This window comes from Meriones unguiculatus, chromosome 7 (genome assembly GCF_030254825.1).
Source record: "Meriones unguiculatus strain TT.TT164.6M chromosome 7, Bangor_MerUng_6.1, whole genome shotgun sequence".
NCBI lineage: Eukaryota > Metazoa > Chordata > Mammalia > Rodentia > Muridae > Meriones > Meriones unguiculatus.
In genome coordinates this window covers 114,073,762-114,092,445 of record NC_083355.1, presented here as the reverse complement: position 1 = coordinate 114,092,445, position 18,684 = coordinate 114,073,762, and the positions used below count along the sequence as shown (strand labels likewise).

The following is an 18,684-nucleotide window of genomic DNA, read 5'->3' as shown; positions in this document are numbered from 1 at the left end:
AAAAGAAGAAATGGAGTAATGGGGAAACCGACGCCAGAGGGATGAATTGGGCCTATGCAAAGACACAGTAGTACCTAGACAGAACAAAGGGTACTATTCTCTGTTGTTCTTTCGTATCTTTCTCACCCTCTCTCCCTTGTTTGGGGGATCAGAGCTAGTGATGGAACCCAGGACCTCAAACATGCTAGGCAAATACTCTACCACTGAAGCTATACACCAGACCCCACATCTACCTCAAGTGCGAAACTGTGCCTGATGACACTGAAGTCTTCGTGACACGACCACCTTCTGCCCACGTCTTGCGTGTACAGCTGCGTAGTAGCGGCGTCTTTGGAGATATGCGCTCTATTCATCTCACGAATGTGGTTCAGCAGTCTTTCGTTTGGCCTCGAAATCTGTTGTAGAGATGTCTAGGAACTCAGCAATCACCAGTTCTTGGAAATCTTCAAAAATAACTCAGCCAGATGAGAGCAGGAACGAGATAGGACAGTCCTCGAAGACGCTGTTGCTCTTTCACTCCATCCCAGGTCTAGAATTCCAGTCACTCAAAGAAATTCTTGTGTACACAGTCCAAATTCATCTGAACGTACAGGAAATATCACCAAAATGATGGTGGCATCATCAGCGGGTTTCTCAGGAAGTCCTGCTAGCTGCTTCCCTTCCTCTGCACTCCAGGTAAATAAAGAGTCATGTTGGGAGAGACACTGATGGAATCATGTAGGAATAGCATAGGTGCTGAGAGCAAGTCTTTAGAAGCCCCAGGGTATAGGCTGTCCAGCTGGCCTGTCCAGAATGACATTCAAGGCTCCCTCCTCCAAGTGGCTACATTCTTTGTCACAGACTGGAGTCCTCCATGATGCTCTTGCACTTTCTGAATAAGTAGCTATTTTTTTCTCTTATTTGTCATCTCTCAAACTCAGTAAACAGTGTGGGGTCAACCATGTTCCTAGACCACAAAAGATGCTAAAGTACAAGACTTCACCTCCAAACATTGCCTCAGCTGGAATGTCGGGGTCCATGCCTCCAGGTATTTGGGGGTCTCCTTTGTGGCTGCCTCAGTCTTTACAGTCATCACAATCATCTTGACATGGCCCAAGACTCGAACTCAGTGAACTTATATTGCTGGAAGCAGAGAAGCCCTTTCTAACCGGCTCTGAGGTCACAGATTGACAAGCCGTTGAGTGGGCATTTAGCATCTTGCATTGGAGAGGAGCTTAGCCGCAGAAACTAGCTTGGGTTACATTCCAGGGTCCAGCCAACTTGGCATTCCTGTGGGGTCAAAGCTGGTGGACAGCTTTGAGTCCAATACAACTAAAAAGCAAAAAATGGTGCTTTGCTATGGCATTACATACTGTTCAAGCATCACTGAACGTTCGTTATCTCCACTCCGTGACATCACCTTTCATGTTCTTAAAGCACTTGGTTCTGCTACCAGGAGTTTCTTTTCTAAGTTTTTTCTTCTGTAAATTTGAAACCTTCTTGCATGGTAGTGTCACTGAATGCCATGGGACACAAAAAAAGTACTGTCTGCCCTTTCCAGTCTCGAGTCAAACTTTGGACATACTCATCACTGTTCCAGGAAAGCCCAAAGTCTCCAAGTTTTTTTTTCCCTCCACTTCCAGATATCTGAGTTTTTCTCCAAAACTGGAGCTTGACTTTCTGCTCTAGAACACCAATGTAGTCTCTTCTTCTAGACAGTTCATCCACTCTAAAACATCACATATGTCTTGCTTTCTGGATATTTGAACTTCACCAGAGGGTACAGATGCAATCTCCAATCTAGAAGAACAAAGGAGTCTCTCTTGCTGAGCATAACTGAACGTCATCAGAGTTGCATCATTAGAACAATATGGAAGTCTCTCTTGATAAACACCTGAGCTCCATTAGACATTGAAATGAAATTCTAGATCTAGAAAAATCAAGAAAGTCTCTTTTTAGACATCTGAGCTTCACTGACAATTCTTGGCTGGATTCTTGGCATTAGCATATGAAAAATGTCCATATTCCTCTATCTTTAAAACAATATGAAAATCTCCTTCTAAACACCCAAGCTCCATTAGATATTGAAATGGAATTCTAGATCTAGAAAATTCAAGAAAGTCTCTCTTTCTAGACATCTGAGCTTCACTGACAATTCTTGGCTGGATTCTTGGCGTTAACACATGGAAAAAGGTCCGTAGTCCTGAACCTCTGATCATCACTGGAGACTAGACTGCAGACCTCGTTGTGAACACTAAGAAGCGCTCCTTCTGGGTGTCCAAGTTTCAGAGACTGGAGCTGGGATTCTATTTCTAGAATGTTAAGGAGGACCCTCTTTTGAGATGTCTCTGCTTCGTCCAAAAATGAAAATACAGTCTTTGTTGTAGAACATCATGAAGGCCCCTCGTTCTGGAAAATTGGACATCAAAGACTAGAGGTGGAGACAGGCTTCTGGAACGTAGTGGAGACCCTCTTTCTGAACATCTGGACATCATCAAAGGCTGGAGGTAGAGCCAGGCTTCTGGAACATAGTGGAGTTCCCCTTTCTGGACACCTAAGCTTCACTGGAGACTGGAGGCATGAGAGGCTAGAGGTGAAGTTTTGGTTCTAGAAATCGTGGAAGACCTTCTTTCCAGATATCTGGACATCATCAAAGGCTGGAGGTAGAGCCAGGCTTCTGGAACATAGTGGAGTTCCCCTTTCTGGACACCTAAGCTTCACTGGAGACTGGAGGCATGAGAGGCTAGAGGTGAAGTTTTGGTTCTAGAAATCGTGGAAGACCCTCTTTCCAGATATCTGGACATCATCAAAGACTGGAGGTGGAGCCAGGCTTCCGGAACATAGAGGAGGTCCCCTTTCTGGACATCTGGACATCATCAAAGGCTGGGGGCGCAGTAATGCTTCTAGCCTGTCAAAGAAGGTCCTCCCTTTCTGGACACCTGGACATTAAAGGCTGGAGGCAGAGTCCTGGTTCTAGAACATGGAGAATGTCATTTCTGGACATCTAAGCTTCTCTGTAGACTGGAGGCATAAAAGGCTGGAGGTGAAGTCTTGGTTCTAGAAATCATGTAAGACCCTCTTTCTGGACACAAAAGCATCATCAAAGCATGGAGGTGGAAACCCTGGTTCTAGAACATCATGGAGAACCCCCTTGATCTAGGAAATCTGAGTTTCACCAAGGGCTTAGAGATGAAGTCCTGTGGTACTAGCACACCATGGAGGGACCCCTTTCTGGATATCTGGGCGGTGAAGGTTTTGCTCTACAGCACCCATTTTCTGAGTATCACTCAAGACTCAAATCCAAGTCAGGTCTAGAGTGTCAAGAGAGTCAGTACTGGACACTGAGGAGAGAGATGGAGCCTTGATTCTGGAAAGTCAAAGAGGTCCTTGATTCTGCACATATGAGCTTCACTGGAGATGAGCCATAGTCCTAGCTCTAGAATAGCAAAGTCTCTTTCTGAGCCCTTCAAAAATTACAGGTGGCATTATGACCCTTCATTGTCAATTATATTCATTTCTCTGGGGCTTTTGGGCATTGTGAGAGACTCAAGATGGGTCTCCAGCTCAAGAACATTGAATGGGCCCTACAGTCCAGATGTTTCTGCTTCACTGGGGACTGAAGCTAAGCTTCGGCTCTAGAATATGAGCTGAGTTTCGTTAGAGGCTACAGCTGGAGCTTGGCACTAGAATGTCAAAGAAGTCCCTCTTTTTGGACTTTTGGCTCTACTGTACACAAGAGGTAGAGTAAGAGTCCCATCTCTAGAGCATCAACAAAGTTCTGACTTCTGAGTCCCTGAGGTCCATTAGAGGCTAAAGATGGGCTCTGGGCTCTGAGATACCAAAAGAAGAACTTATTCTGAATGTCCAAAGTCTGCCAGGGACTGGAATTGGCATCCTGGCCCAGGGATATCAGCATACTCTTAATTCAGGATGTCTGAGCTTCATCAGAGGCTGGCGCTTGGGATTCTGAGCTGGACTATAAACACAGAACGCCACTTATAGATGCTGACAAAACTTGAGGCTTGTCAAAAGATGAGGTGTTTTCTCTGGAACATAAAGAAAGTCTTTTTTTTTTTTTCTGGACAGCTGGGCGCCCTCAGAGGCTGAAGCAGAGGTCTTTTCTGTGAAGCATCCTTAGGGCACTCACTCTGGAAGCCTGAGCTTTATAATAAGGCTCTGTTCACCACAGAAATGGCTTCTCAGGACTCTTGGATGCTCTTGGCTGGGCACAACTTCCGGAGATATGTCTTCTCACTGTCACCTGCAATTTGGCTCATCAGCCACACAGGACATAGTCCCATACACAGCTGGAATTGGTTTTCCAGGCTCCCGTGTCCAGTTCTTTCAAGGTGGTGCTTTCAGCAGAGGGAGGATGCTCAGTCCTGTGTACTTGCAGTTGCCTTTACCTGAAGAGCTGTTAACTTGCTTCTCTGTGAGATGAGGAAGTAGAGGAGGGAAGACAAAAGGGGAATGAAGAGAAAAAGGAAAAGGAAGAAGAATCAAAAGGAGAAAAGGAAAGAGATGTATAGGGAAGAAGCAGAGGAAGAAGAAAAGAAGTCAGAAGAAAAAGAGGAAGAGAAAGGATTGACAGAGGAAAAAGGAAAGGAGAAGGGGGAGGGGCTGGCAATACTGGCAGCAGCAAAGGCAACAGTGGTCGTGGCAGATGCTGTTCGATGAGTAGCAACTGTGTTGGTCGTAGTCATGTGGAAGCTGTGGTGGTTATGGTCACCTTCTTCTTAGTTGGGATGATGTTCATGTCATCTGCTCTAGGAGAGCCAGGAGCTACCAGCATTCAGCTCCATTTCCCCTCCCACTTGCTACCAACTCCCTCCTCTTGGCCCCAGACTGCTCAGGCAGCCTGACTGTCCACCCCCCAGTTCCCTCAGAAGTCATGAGGGTAGGGAACACCTCCCCACACTCCACCAGCATACCTGATGCCTGGCAGGGGAATATCTGAGCCGTATTGGCCCAAGTCCCAGTTGGACCAACCCATCTGGGTCATGATGATTTCTCAGCTAGGGCCCTGGCATGGCCCCCGGGGAAAGTGGAGGGCAAGGGGGGTGCACAGAACTCAGCCCCGGAGCAACATTCTCTCTGGAGCTCCAAGGACCGGAGCTGTGAGCCCCTCAGGCTCCAAAGCCAGACCTCCCACACTTCCTGCTTGGTCTCTTTGCCGGAAGAAAACTGACATCGTGAGCACACGAGGGGAAGGGCAGGCTGGGCTTTCTTCTGAACCCACCAAGCACAGGCCCCGAGTATCGCACCAGGCAGGACAAACATAATTTAAGGGATATGAGGCAGTTCCTCCGAACCATTACACGGCAAAAGGAAGCCCCAGCAAGACACCCACCCTTCTTCATATTAGTAGCACAGCCATCACTGCTTTAGTTAAGACAAACATTTATTGAAAGCACCATGAGCCACCAGGCCCCATGCTTCTAAGCACATAGCAGCTGCCTCACAACAGCCCTGTGAGGTGGGAATCTGAGCCCATTTCATAACTGTGGAGTCAGCAAAGACTCAACAGCTTTCCCCCAAGTCTCAGGGTCCATGGACAGGGATCAAGGCCACGTGCCTGACCCCCAGATCAGCACAGTTCAGTCAGTCAGTAGATGGGTCTCTCTACTCAAGGGGAGGCCCGGGTCCAGAGTCTTGGGTCCAGCATGTCCCACAGGAAATGTGCAAAGCGTCCCCGTGGCTGTAGAAGCTGAGAGAGACACAGCTGCACATGAAGGCCATCTGCTGCCCATCCCTGTGGCTGACAAAAGTTCTCATGCACCAGGCAGGCTAGGGCCTGGAGGGGACAACCCAGTCCTGTGCTCAGCAAGTCTGAGCTATGTAGAAGGCCCCACTTTGGGGCAGCCATGGAAGGAGGGCAATAGCTGGCCACCAGCTCCTGCCCTCACTAACCCATTCTTGAATATTTTTTCCTTCTTTCTCACACATCACCCAAGGTTTCTAGCCAACCCATTCTCTATGAAACTGTGCTGCTTTTCCAAAGACTTCAGCTGTGGGCCCCTTGGAGGCTTCTTCTAAATGCTCACCCTAGTCTGTCTCCTACTTGCCCCTCAATGTCCCCCAACAAAACTACTGAGTCTCAGACTTTAATACCAATCTCTCGCCTTTATCTCTGTCTCTCCAGAGCTGGGTCAGTGCTACTCTCCAGCCTTCCACCCTGCCAGAATTTCACATGAACCTGATGTTTCAGAAACCAGGGCACACCTGAACCAGTTCCACTGCCCCCTCTACATCAGCCAATGCAGAGTGGCGCACATGAGCACCTGTATACCAAGCATCAAAACACTCATTTTCACATGAATAATCCTCCTGACTCCCCCATCCCCCAATAATCACAACAGGTGGGTTGGTTTGATTAGTTCTAGGTCATGGCAAACAGCCAAGACCACACTGTCAGCAAGGGGATAGAATGGACCAGAACCCAGACCTTGATTCTCTTCAGCCACCACAAGACAGTATCCTGGCCATTCTCTAAGCAATCACCAATGACACCCCTTTTTGTAGGAGGGAAAACTGAGGCTCTGGATGGTCCAGGTAATCTGCTTAAGGTTCAACTGTTTAAAAAAAAGGAAAAAAGGTCCAAAGCCCAAATGGGCAAGACCCTTGGAACTCCACTCATACCCATGTGCACAAGTAGTACTCTAGAGAAAATAAGAAACCAAGATCTGCATTTCAATCGCCTCTATCTGTAGTCGGCCAGGTACTCATGGCTGTGTCCCAAGTAACTTTCAAGTCAATGCTGATTGTCACTAATGGTGGGGACAGAGGCTTTGGGGGTGAAATTACCTTTCACCCAGAGAGTATATGGGCACAGGCAAGCCCTCCTTAGAATTTGAGAATTGCCAAATGAAGCCTTTTCAGAATCACCCAGGCCAAAACCTCAATGAGGACATTTTAGTCCACCAAAAGCTTTATCTTAGACATAAATATCCACAAAGCCATGTTTCTACCCAGAGGGACCCCTGTGGCTGACTAGACCCCAGTAAGAGGCCTCGGGGCTTCTACAGACTTCGTGGGGAGACACCAGTAAAGGCCTCAAAGTCATCCACTAATCTGCATCTGCTTCCTCCATCACAGAGCAAGTATTCGGCACCCACTCCTACAAGAGGCAGGGTGACATTAGGTTGGAGCAGGCCTAGAGCTTGGAGTTTAAGTACAGCTTGGCCAAAACCTAAGTGTTTCCTAATTACCAGGCCCCTGATTTTTTTGTTACCTCCAAGATACCTAACAGAGTCACCATAAACCTGGCTTGCAAGGGGACCAAGGCCCATCTGAACCCAGGCCCCTGGACCCATACTCAAAATTACCTGAGCAAAGGTCCCTACCACCGGTCCCTACCAAGAAACCCCAGAGTACAGAAGCAAAGCTTCCAACAACTTGTCAAAGACAGGTGATGAATAGCAATGGCCACACTGCAGGGCCCAGAACACAGCCTGGGGGACACAGAATCAGGATCTCAATGGGGCTAAGGCAATACGGCCAGAGGGAAGAATGAAAAAATACAGACTCCTGTACCCAGAGGACACAGTGACAATACCAAGAGCAAAAAGGCAGCTAGGGCTGAGACACCAGTGCTTTAAAAGCCAGAGGCAAAAGAAAAGCTGAGAGTTTCTGTGGAGTAGGAATGAACAGAGAGTGGGAAAATAGAAGTAGCCCCACCCTCATAGTCACAGGACAAGGACTGGGGATGGAATTCAATGATGTGGAAAGACCCTAGAAGGAAATAAGCCAAGATCCCACCTAGGCAGATAATGACCAGGCCACTGTGGAACCAGGAGACCTGGACAGATGCAGCCTCCTCACTCCTCCCTTCATGCCTCACTCTGCTGGGAAACTTGTAGGTGGACAGTGAGATACTAAGTGAATGCATGCTAGGATCAGGCAAGGGTAAACCTGAAGAACTTGCTGAGGCTTTGTTTGGTGGAGTGGAAAGAGTTTTTAACACAAAACTGGAAATATTGTACTTGGCCTTCAGTCTGCCCATCTGCAGAATGGGAGCACTCTGGGTGTGAGAGAGACCTAACGTAGGTAAAAGCAGGGTTGGGTATAGGGGAAACTAATTTTCTCATCTCCTGATGGTGAAAGAAGGGGGAGTGAGGAGAATAAGCATCCAGGCCCACCAGCTAAAAGTGGAGGAAGGCATTAAAAAAAAAAAAACTCAAAGGTGCCATTATTTGGAAGCCCTCTATTGACCCTTGGTTCTTGCCACTGGCCCAGGGACATATAATTGACACACTCAGAAATACAAGCTTGCAAAAGCATCACCTAGCACATACCACCCTTCATAGAACACCCCCAAAGCACAGTGGCCCAGCCCAGCCAGCTTTGGCCTGCACATAAGAAGAAGTATCAGCCACCATGATGGAGTGGAGAAGGCGACATGCATTAACCACACAAGCATTTAGCCTGGACCACACAGCCAGCCACTCACAGCCTGCTTTGCACACTGCATCAACTGTTGGAAATACAACCTCAGGTTAAGGTCGATACTGACTCTTTATTCAGTGACTACTAATAAGGGCTTTGGGTTGTGATTTCGAGCCAACCCCATCAGGCCACCATTCCTGGGGACAGCCAGCATTTAATCACACTGTCACAGTGGCTCAGCCCTTGGCCCTCACATCAACCCTGTGAGGTAGGCTTTCCAGTGACACACACCTGAGAGAAAAGAAGACTATGGGTGAGAAGGGCAAAGTGACAGATGGAGAAACAGGCTCTCACCAGAAAGCAAACAATATTCCTTTACTTAGCATGGAAAACAACAAGGCGCTATGCAAAATCCCACTGCAATACAGCAATAGTTGGTTAACAGGTTAGGGAAGAGAGAAATACAATGAGGTGATTTGATAAGGATTCAAATACATCTGTCCCTGGGGCTGGTTACAATTGTTAGCTGCCCAGTCTATTTACTCAAACACAACATAAGAAGGTAAGTGAGCTCCTACCCCTAGCCAGGCACTGTGGTAGGCACCAGACCTCAGGCAGTATGGCCTGATGCTGCTGGGGGGGGGTAGACCCTGGGAAAGGGACAATATTGTCTGGCAAACCATGCCAAATATTCCCCTGGGAAGAGGTTTTTGGATAGGAAGGTAATTAGGTGCCATATTCAGGCCTGACTCAGGGGCATGGTCCTCAGTTACAAAGCTGAAGGCACCCCCAACCTCTTGAAGAGGTGGGTGGGTGTGGATGTGTCCGAGGTAGGAGGGAGGGCAGAGGTACTACCTAAAAAGCCTCCCAAACCATGCTGTGGAAGTCCCTAGTTTATATGAAAAATAATACACAAATTTAGCATATACCCTTTGATCAGAAACAAAACAAAACCACCCCCAACTATGCCAGAGAAAGACCACCCCCACCCTGGGGCTAGGGTTCCCAGTGCTCTGGCACACCCCCAGGGACACATACACTGCCTTCTAGAATCACAGAAATGTCCAGTTATACCAATCCTCACAATAGCCCTGAAAGGTGGACACCATGGTCCCTACCATAAAAGACAGACTCAAGCTCTCAGATAAAATCCATCGCACAATTTGTCCAGCTCCAGGGCCTGGCTTTGTCGATCCCTACACCTTTGGTGAGACACAGAATTCAGAAGAGACCTGCGTCTCTACTCCTCCAGAGAAGAAAGCTGGAGGAAGGTGTCTCCTACTTTGGGACCCCCTCAAATACACAATGCCCTGTACCTTGCCCACCCTGGTCTGTGAATAGATTGATCAGAAAGGACCCTGGGACATGATCCTTGTCACCTGTAGAAGCAACCATCTCCTGCACTTTTCTTTAAAAATGAGCCAAGCATTATCCAAGCTCAATAGTAGCCAGAATGACGCTCCGAGCATCCCTGTTGAAGGTCAGGGCATCTCCCAGCCTTGAAAGCCTGCTCGCAGCCAGAGCCAGCTATTGAGTGCTCAGTCCACTCCCCTTTGGGCCTCTCAAAGATACGGGCTATGATTTCTGAGCGCCCAGAGAACAGAGTTTGCTGATTACTAATCAACCTAGTTGTGTGAGGAACAAAGTTGGAGAGAGCAATCAAGCTAGCAATAGAACTCAGGCCTGAAGTTTGAATTGAAATCAAGGAGCTCACCTTATTGGACACACAAACACAGCTTCTTTACAAATGTCCCCATCTTTTCTTTCAAAGGGCAGTGGTGGAGTGAGTCCTGGTGAGCCAACTCTAGTATAGCACTAGCTAATTTTTAAAGATGCTTGCTGACTCTCAAAGAACAAATGAAGGAGTAGAGGGATGGGCACATGAGTTACAACCACTGCCATCTGGTGGAGGAAGCTGCAAGGCTGAAGGCAAAGCTTGCAACAGGGACCATGCACCAGGGAGGGTGAAGCCTGGGGAGGCAGTTCTGCTTATGGTGGGAGGGGTCAACCTCATGGATCACGGTAGAAGTGTGTGATGTGTGAGAAGCGTCGTGGAGGAGAAGCTGTGGTTATGGGATCCAGCTGGGATGTGCTTGTGACCTAGGAGTTGGAGGCTGCAAAATGGGGGAGTGGGGCATTGCTTGATGACCACAGCCCATGGTGCCACACAGCTTGCCCAAGGTGAAAGGGTTTGCTTTCAGGAGAAGCCCAAAGCACCAGGTCAAGTGATGGAGATTCAATGCATGGATGCATGGATGGAAGGATGGATGGAAGGATAGATGGATGGACAGACGGATGGGTGGATGATGTAAAGTCATGTTGAAAATCAACACTGGCTTCCCAAGCTTTAATGCCAAGATAAGCATGGGGTGAGAGAACTGAACACAGGCAGACACGCTAAGTGCTATATTAGAGGGGTGGGAGGGTGTTCTGGAAGGCAGGGATGAGCTCTCCTGGAGTATACTCCCTACCCAAATGGCAGCAACTTCCCTGTAATGAGGCTGTGAAGGGAAGAGCAGAGACCACTGAGTGGTCTTGCTCGCAGGACTGAACCTGAGGCAGTTCACACCAGTCCTGAAATGAATTTCCCATTCATTATGGAAAAACCACAGTGGCCACTGAGACATAAATGCAGGCCAGAGCTAAGGGATTTATGCAGGTGCATCACAGAACACTAAGAACCCACCGCCTGTGAGAACTGGGTCTGTGGTCTACGCTCTTAAAATAGGTGGATAGTCAGAAGGTGTCATCCATCACTAGGCAGGACAAGATGGATGACCGCCAAAACACAAGAGGTACACGAGACAGGTCAGAGTTCACAAGCTGTGAAGGCATGCTGCACCCAGTTGCAAGCCTAAAAATGTCTCCTGCCTGCTAGTGGAAGATATCACCCTCCCTATTTCCCAGGGTAAGGAAATTCTCAAGTCAGACTGACCTGGAAGGTCAGCTGGTCCTCCCATACCATTCTATAAATTTCTGAGAAAGGCCCTCTCCCAACAGGGTCGCCACAAGAAGATAGAGACCCTCACCTAACCTAAGGCCACCCATGACCAATACCTGTATAAAGCCATGACCCACTGGACTTGGACAAACAGTTCACAGAGATAAGATACAATTTGTTAACAAACATGGGTGAAAAGTGTTCAGCCTTCATTAGTAATTAGAACAAGTTTTAAATCCATGCGGAAGCATTTATTAACAGAGGGGGAAAAACTAGCAGATATCTCAAACACTAATACATCACTTTAAATACTAACACATCAATGGACATGGTAAGATACTGTGGGCCTCCTGAAATCAATCAACGGCCATTCAAACACCCCTAATCTTTCATCCAGGAAGCTCAGACCCAGAGAAACCACTCACTCACTCACTCACTCACTCATTCATTAATCCATTCATCTATCCTCTCATCTGCCAACCGCTCAATCACTGTCATTCATACCTATCCAGCCTTCCACATATACCCATCAGACATTCATATACAGCCTATGAGAGATACAGAGCTCAGCCCCACAAACTCCTTGCCCTGAGTGGGCTCACAGTGTAGCAGAGGGAAGCAACATGAAAAGGAAGAGGCCATGGTAAGAATTAGATGTGCAGAAGTGCTACAGCCAGCCAGGAAAGCTGGTTGTGTAAAGCCACGGGTTGAGATGTCACGTGTAACGTAAAAAAGGAGATAATCATGCACCAGGGAGAGTCACATGGGTAAATCACGATGGTGTAGCCATTCAGAGGAAACCCAAGCAGGGGAGAGAGAGTATGAAGCAAAGAAAAAAACATGGACACAATGTTCTTGCAACAGACAGTACACAACAACAACCAAAAGTAAACAATGTCAATGAGGCTTTAAGGGGTGGGAGGATGTTCATTAAAAGAAAAAACTGTGCTCATAAGACAAGAATTTGGAAGGCAGAAAAGAAAAATGGAGTGCGTGGAGGGCGGAGTTGGGGTGTAATCCTGCTCTGAGTTACACATCTTTACATTGACAATTTCACCTCAGAAAACACCAGGGGCTTTGGTCCACCTGCCCCAAGGATGGGTTGGAAGCTGCAGGGGGAGCCAAGGAGAGCTGTAGGTCCCAGTATCATCAGAAAAAGGACTTTGTGTAGTGCACATGAGTGTCAATCAGAAGAATAAATCTGTCTTGTTTTGTAGTATTGAAAAGAAAGAAAGGTGTCTAAAACAGCCCTGAGCAGGCAGAGGTGCTAGGATCCCAGTTTTGGAGCACATGCAGACCACCCTCCCCACATATATCCTGGGGAACCCAACTGTCACCCTCAGAACCGCAGAACTAGAGATGCTTGCAATTCCAGATCTGATTAAGAGTCAGAGACTCAAAACAGCTGGACCCATCCTTCTTTATTCCCAAGGTGACTCAGAAGTCACCAACCCAAGTCCTTATGGCCTCCAAGGCAGCAGTGGGTCCCACTGACCCAAAGGAACCCATGGCACCCCTCCAATCTCCCGGCAGGAATGTTGAGACAAGGCCCACCTAGAGACCCACTGCCACACTGCCTCATGTCACTGTCCTCCCTCCCATAGCCTATAGTTAGCCATGCCCTTCTCCTCACCCATGTTGGCCATCTTGCAGCCTTGCCTAAACACCTCCATGCGAGCCCCATGCAATAGCCCTTCTGGTCTCTTTCTTCTGAGCATCTCCACCCACCCCTCTTATCTCACAGGGTCACTCGGGCTTGTCTGGACAATCTTCAGGAGCCAGGTCAGCAGGTGTCCCAGGGATGATAACGCCGAGGCAGAGCCTGGAGACCCAGATTCGGAAAGAGGAGGCCAGCATACCCCTGCGGCCCCAGCTCCACGTCAGGCCCACGTGGCGTTGCTCACGTGGCCCAGACACGTGGTGCTGGGGGCACAGAAGGTGGCTTCTGACACGTGAAGTTCGTGTCTTCCACGATCGGAGGCTGTTGCCATCTATCCAGAGCCTACACTAAGCTGGAAGCTGGAAGCGTAGGGAGTGCCCATCTTCCTTCTTCAGCCAGCTCACTCCAGCACATCCTGCCTGTGATCCTAAAGACTTGAGGGAAGTTCTTCATCCTGGGGCCCTCTTCCTTGCTGGTGACTCAGATCTCCAGCAAATCAGGTGTAACAGCAGGCCCACCCACCCCAACCTGCCCATGCTTTCTATGTATTGGGCCTGGACATGGCTCTCACCAGAGCCCCCTTACATAACCTATCTGTCCACCTACCCTCAGGTCTGCACATGCCCCCCGGGTCCAGCCAAACTATTCTCATCCTGCTTGGGCACTTGGTAAGAATTTTTTCTTTCTTTCTTTCTTTTTTTTATTTTTAATGTCCCCAATAGGAATTGAGAAGTCAAGTGGGACTGTTACTGTTTTTTAATGGAGAGACACAAGCACACAACACACAACTGTATAAATCTTGTCCAGAACAGAGGAAGAAAACTGGACAGAAGAAGAGAGGGGGGCACCAGAATAAACTCTCCATGTCTCCCCCAGCAGTTCATGGGGGTGAGTGAAAAGACAGTTTCAACACACAGTATAACATGATTTTTAGTAGTTACAGAATACATCATCTTTAAACATTCTGAAAGAAAGGCCTTGAAACGGGCTCCAGGGGTGGCATGTCTAGGGACTGGGACCCAGGATCACGTCTGAGGTACTCTTGCCTACAGCCCTGAGTTGATGTGACCTTGATCTCAGAGAGTTGTAAGAACAAGAATCCTAGTGCTTTGACCAGGGCTCCCGGGCCTCTGGCCTCCGGGTCACCCTTGCTTTCCTGCCCCAGACTCTGGATGTAACTCACACCCGAGATGACATGCAACAAGCAAGGCCTCCTGCCCTCTGACCTCCTCCTGTCCCCTGGTTGGCAAAGGCCCCTCACAGCAGGCTCAAAGGAGGTCCTTTCCAAGGGTGGGTCAAGATACCCACCGAGCTTAGCACCCCTTATTCATGCAATGGTCTACAGGGCCTGGGCGTGGGCCTGAGCCCTTGCCATGTATCCAAGTCTATGAATAGGGCACTGGGCAGGGATGTGTTCTTGGGCTGAGAATGTGACAGACAGTGAAATGGCCCATGCAACCAGGAAATGGCAATGGTGGTCCAAAGCTAGGGTCTTCCTCAGCTAGCTGCTCCCAGCCAGTTAGGCTGTGTGGGAGCAGCTTGTAGAGGGCCAATAGCCATTCATGACAAATCTCAGTCAATATGTGACACATGCAAGCTCCGCCCTCTCTTCTGCCTTTTCCCCCTTCCTTCTTTTCCTTCTACATTTCTACCATCTTCTCTTCATTCACAAAAAGCATTCATTAAGATCTGATTCCTTCCAAAGAACCACAGGCTCAGATATTGGAAGCCCTCCCTTTGCAAATCCCTCCGCCTTTTCCTCAGGTTCATTCCTTTCCTATTTCCCCCCAGATTTCAGCTCTCTTACAGTTCCTGGCAGTCTTATTTTTATAAACCAGGGTATGCAGAATGAAAAAAAGGCACGCTGATCCCACCCCAAGTCTTCACCCTGTCTCTCTATCTATTTCCTTCCTTGTCTTTCCTGTGTCTTAGATTGGATTTTTTTAACTATTAATTTCCTGTGAACATAATTGTATTAGTCAAAACCCCATGTGCAAAACAAATATCTCCTCCCTCAAGTATCTGTGCTTGCAATCTTCCTCTCTAAGTCTAGTCACCTTTTACTGTTAAGTATTTACTGTTATTTATGGCTGCTCTGCTGCATGTATTTTATTCCAGCAACGGAAGGTGCAGCCTTGTTTGGGGCCATAGTGGTCCTCGATTTTTCATGCATTCTTTGAAAGGTATAATGTATTTATCTATTTAAGGACTATGCATGGGAACTCATTACTATTTCTGTCCAGACAGCTTCTCTTAATTACCCATTTATCATGTTGCTTGTTTTATTATCTTTCTCTCCTTTTTGCATCTTTTTTTCTCTCTCCCCATTCTCTCTCCACGTAAGAACCTGGGCCTGGGTTACCTCATCGATCTTTAGGATTAATGAGACCCTCGTTACTAATCCTCTCGGATCTTTCTCTTACGAGGCACCCACATATGGCTTCCTCTCTTTACTACTTTCTCATTTCACCCTCTCTCTTTCATTTTCTCTTCTTGTGACTTCTCCCCTTCTCCCTTGTATCTTCTTACTAAGGGACCTCAGAATAAGATGAACAAAACTCCCGTGGGCAACTTCTTCCTGGCTGCTCTAGCCATTTCCATTTCTAATTCAGTCATTCGTGTATCCATTCATTCTTTCTGTCACTCTTTTATTTCAATATTTATTCTTTTATTTATGGACCTCAGGTGCACAGATTTCGATTAAGGCTGATCTGAGGGTCCCGAGCCTTCTCCACATGGGTCTGCCTGCAGCTCTTTTGTTCTTTAATTTCTTGTGCTGGTGCCTCAGTTCAGGAGAAATTTAGTTATCTCAGGAGCCCAGTTTTGAATTAATTATAATTCTTGTTCATTCTCTCTCTCTCTTGCTCTCTCTCTCTGTCTCTGTCTTCCTTGTAAGACCCTTTCAGGCACATGTGTCCATCTATATTAATTTATGTTCTCAACTTTTTCATTGTGTCTGTCTGTCCTGTCTCTTTTCTGTATTCCTCGTGTCTTCCTTTACTTCTTTGCACATTCTTATTGCTTACTCGGCCTGAGTGCAGCAGTGATTAACTAAATTACTAAATTTCTAGCTCATCTTTTCATGGTTGCCCCTATACTTGTTTCTTTTCAATTATTTTTTTCTTTTATGGATGACTCTCCACTCATTTATTTAATACAATCAACAGATAATAGTGTGTATTCATCATATTTGTATACTTATCTAAGAACTGTTTTTTCTCCTGTGTTCATCTAATATTTTTTCTACCTCTTTCCCTCTCTCCATATCCCAATTTATCTAGCTCTTTGTTCCGTCATCAACAACAAAAATATTTACAACCTCTGGGCCATAATTTTGCTTTCTCTGTTTGTTTTTCAGGGCTGAGACTAAGCCCAGAGTTCCACCCTAGCCCGGGGCCTCAATTTCGAATTAATATGGATGACTTGTGTTAAACAAGTCCACTCTCCTAGACTTAATTGTCCCACTTATTATCTTCTGCACTTCTTTTCATTCCTCCCCATCTTATTGTTACTTTCTATCACTCTCTCGCCTTTTTATTCTCTGGGGGATCAGATGACCCTGGGGCTCTGCAGTAACCTCCCCCTTAGACTGAATGCAAATCTTTTTTTTTTTCTCTCTCATTCATTCATTTGTGCACTCAGGCATCCATTCAGTCTTTTATTTTTTTCCCCATTTCAATACTGGTTTCTACACTTCCAGAGGGCAGGTGCACCTAATTGGATACATCATAATCTGCTATTAATGGGCCTCTCCTCCATTGCCCCATTGAGGCCCTCTCTGACATATTGATGCCTGAAAGGTCTCTTGGTCGGGTGGGTCATTGTCCATCTCAGAAGCACAGATGGGAATTAACTAGTTGCTGACACAGCCTTTCGTCCTGTCCCTAGCAGTGCTGTCTTCTATCTGTATTCATCTACCTATTTGTGAGCGCATTATTACCTTTCTTTTTTTCCCTTTCTTCTCTGGTTCTTTCTCAGCTGCACAGGCTAGTCAATCAGGTCACCTGCAAACACCCATCTAAGGCCCAGGAAAGCTCCCTATCTTTCTCTCACTTATGCATTTACATCTACAATCCTTTCTTCCTGCTTTCTTTCTTTTTAGTAGTTAAGCCTCTGCTACTAGAATTAAGTGGTCCGATTTTGAATCCTAGCCTAACCATCCCATGAAGCTGGCTACTCATCTATCTGCCTAAAGGATTTATTTTTCCCTTTCTGTCTTTCTTCACTGCTCTTTGTCTTGCTTATCTTCCTGTGTGTCCCAGCTTTCTCACTTGCTGTCTCTCATCCCCTTGGAGCTGGGTGCCCAGATTAACTAACCACCAGCACGGTGATGTAACCCAGCTGGGTTCTCTTTAACAACCCCACACACACACACACACACTTTTTAAGTATTTCGTTTCATTTAATTTTGATTGTTTGTTTTCTTTCTTTTATGCTTCCTTCTCTCTCTGATCACATCATCATCTATCTGTTTATATTAAGGGGCCTTGAAATCTCAGTGTTGGCTTAGACAGTTCCACCTCCCCTTTCTTCTTTTACTCAGGATTTCTTCTTTAATTAAACATTTCTTAGGTCCATGATGACCCAATACTAGTTTATATGTGGCCCTAACTATACCTATCAACTCAGCATTTTTTTTGATTGACACATTAATTGCCTGGGCACCAAAGAGACTGTGTGCTCCCACCATGACTTGCTCACTTCAGTTCTATACCTATTTTGTTTCTTTATTCCTTCATGCTTCTTTCATTCATCCTTCTAAACATTTATTATGTAATGTAACACACACCAGTGAAACAGCCTCCCAAAAAGAAAACCAGAGCATTTGTGCCCTCTTGGCCCTTCCTACTTCCTCTCACCAAGTTAACCACCAAAGTATGCAAACCCGCAGCCCAGAAACACACACAAATGGCAGATGTGGGGCAAACACAGCATATGTTCTTTTAGCACCAGATTCTCCCAGGGCTTACCCCTAGACATACACAGGGCAGATCTGAGACTAGCCCCCCTCCTTCCCCAGACCCCTTGGCAGGGTAGACACTTCCCCTTCTGCCCCTCTGGGCCCCAGTGAATGGCCATCCCCATGAGAAACCTGTTTCAAGACCCCACAGTACACAGAGACACAAACATAGTACGGTCTTCCTGGTGGGAAACGACGGAACAGAGTTCATTTGTAAATAGGTGGCTTTGTCTACAGCAATATAAAAATATTTTGGCCTTTCAAGACAGATACAAAAGCGAGTCCCCATTACCGTCCCCAAGTGTCTCAGCCCCGAACAATAAAGAACTTGAAGAGGTTCAGATGGAAACTTTGAAGACAGAAAACCTGCCCACTCTGTTTTCCAGACATTTCCAGGGGGTGAGCTCAGGTCATGGAGGCTTGAAGCCTATTTGAGAAGCTGGTCCCTCAGTCTGCATTTTTCTCCTCGGCCCTTTGAAGGCCCCAACTCACAAGGGCGCTTCCATCCTAGTTAGTACAAGAGCCAGAGGGAGAGTCTGCAATGAAAGGCCCATTCATTTGGAAGAGTGAAAAAGAAGAAATTCTTTTGGGGTCCCACACTTGAAGCTGCCTATAGAATTCTTTTGAGACAGAGACAACACAAGGCAGATGGAGGCTCCCATCTTACAACACAAGCACCAGGTCAGCCCTCGACTTGGCTCACTGGGCAACCCCTCCCCCACCCCATCTGTACAGGCTGCAGCTCGCCTGACACTGAGT

At 47.1% G+C, this 18,684-nt stretch overlaps 1 long non-coding RNA gene across 10 annotated transcripts in view; it reads right to left on the bottom strand.

Moving 5' to 3' along the window:
- Window positions 1-18,684, bottom strand: part of LOC110551782 (uncharacterized) — a 47,969-nt gene that overhangs the window by 11,753 nt on the left and 17,532 nt on the right. For 5 of the 10 annotated variants that reach the window (XR_009593135.1, XR_002476591.2, XR_002476593.2 and 2 more), the window contains one exon: window positions 5,363-18,461. This is a non-coding gene — a long non-coding RNA (uncharacterized LOC110551782). Of the gene's footprint in view, window positions 1-233; window positions 18,462-18,684 lie in introns of those variants that run through there. The other 5 variants (XR_009593131.1, XR_002476592.2, XR_009593132.1 and 2 more) reach the window with 5 other exon arrangements.